A 2,078-nucleotide genomic window follows, 5' to 3' on the forward strand; every position below is an offset into this window, starting at 1 on the left:
GTCAATCAACATCGACAGCACGCCCCCTTTGGTGCGAGACCCGGCGTGATGGAAAGTCCTTCGCTCGCCGGGTCTCGCGCATGCACACGACGGAGCTCCCTCCGTCGTGCGCATGCGCAGTGGGGACCATCGACCCACTTGCGAGCGTACTGCCGCTCGCGAGTGGGTCTGAATGACCCCCATGGTTTTCTGTGATTCTTTTATAATTCACATGATGTAATAGTATATGCTTAGACCTGGTATATTCTGAATACATGCCTCATGATTTTCCTATGATTCACAGGACTAAATATGGTATTGTCAAACTTGGGATATATACCGATTATATCCTCTATTTGCAACAAAGAAGATGTTTATAAGTTATAAATATCCTTTGTATTATTCTAATCATATTTGTATAAAATCTCAGGAGTATGACAGGGGAGGCTCTGTCTGCCCTGTCTACCCTGACTGCACGTCCCTGATCTTACTGAGTGTGATAACCCATCAGAACTTTGGTCTTTCTTTTCTATGTTTGTCTGTTATTAGTGTACTGTAGGTCAAAACAATCATTTAATACAATTTAATGTTATATTCCTTGTAATATACTGTGATGTTGTGTGTGCCCCGCTTCAGTAGCACCTGTCACCCCTATGTGTTTTTATGTGTATGTATCTGTTTGGCTTCTGGGAGCACCTGGCCTGTTTATATACTCTCTGAAATCTACGTAAGGTGGTAGACATAATACCCTTTAACAGTGCTAGTACCACCTCCCGCCATACAACTCAGGAGACAGGACAGCGAGTAATTCAGGTAATCGGTAGCTTGTCTGTAATCCGCTAACAGATGCTGCAGACTGATTATCGGAGCTGGGTGACCGGAGCTTCAATCCTGAAGGAGGATTAGGAGCCTAGGTCCAGCACCCAGCTCCCAACAACCAGAATGAACACTGTAGCAGAAATTCGGCACAACCCCCAACACTCTAGGAGAGGACCAACATAGCGACAACCACCTTCGATAGATGGTATAGTGAGTAGTGAGCACCAAAGTAGGTCAGGAGACGCAATTCTGATTATAGCTAATGTAATGAATTACAGAAGTAAACTGTAGTATAGTGAGGATAAAGTCCACTTGAACCTGCAATGAGCAGGAGAGATGTACTCAGGGGACTTGCTAGTAGATGAGGTCACTGTAGCAGAAGACTTGGTACTAGAAGCACTAGGAATGTCTTTATAATGACCAGGAGACTTCAGATTACCACAGTCTGGAATCATAGAGTAACTCACAGACTTGGACGATAGATGAATCGGCTAACAACTGGATGTTGCAGATGTGGAACCAGAATGGTGAAAAAGATACTGCACGCCCAATTCATGGAACCGGAGGCTTGAACTGGACTGGGACCAGAGGTAACAGCAGAGTGGCTGGAACTGGAAACTTGAACAGGGCTGGGACCGGAGAGAGCAGCAACCAGCCGGAGTGGAACCACAGGCTTTAACTGGAGTAGGACCAGAGAGAGCAGCAGCCAGGGTGGAGCCGCAGGCTTGAACCGAAATGGGACCGGAGATACTGTAGCAGCAGCTAGCTGGAGTGGGACTGTAGGCTTGAACTGGAGTGGGTCCGGTCAGAGTAACAGTAGTTGAGCCAGACTGGGACCAGTGTTTGATCACAGGCTGGTAGGTGCAGGCTCGAAGCAGCATACAGTGCAGTACTGCAGAGTGGATGGAGTACATTCAGAGGCAGCAGCTTGCAGGACTCCAGTAGCGCAGGTTCAGGCAGTGGATCGGAGGTAGCACTTACTCCTAGTGAGTGATACCACTGGAAGGTAAAGAAGCACATTGTCAGGGATAAGAGGAGGTGGTCATGCGAGCACAGGAGATAGGTAGAGGGTGTACACTGGTGCTCACCTGATCAGAGACAACATGGCTGTGCGCATGAACCTCAGGGAATGAATGATAGCGCACTGGAACAGAATGTTCCACTTTGGTAAAGCACCAGCAGACAGGGTAAGAGTGACCAAACCAGCCAGAGGTGAGTGACCAGGATGTCTCTGGCTGGTGGTAACACCTTTGTTCTTCATGGGTCCCTGCCACCAGCTG

This window comes from Taudactylus pleione, unplaced genomic scaffold (assembly GCF_031769625.1).
Source record: "Taudactylus pleione unplaced genomic scaffold, aTauple2 ptg000065l, whole genome shotgun sequence".
In the NCBI taxonomy this organism is placed as follows: domain Eukaryota; kingdom Metazoa; phylum Chordata; class Amphibia; order Anura; family Myobatrachidae; genus Taudactylus; species Taudactylus pleione.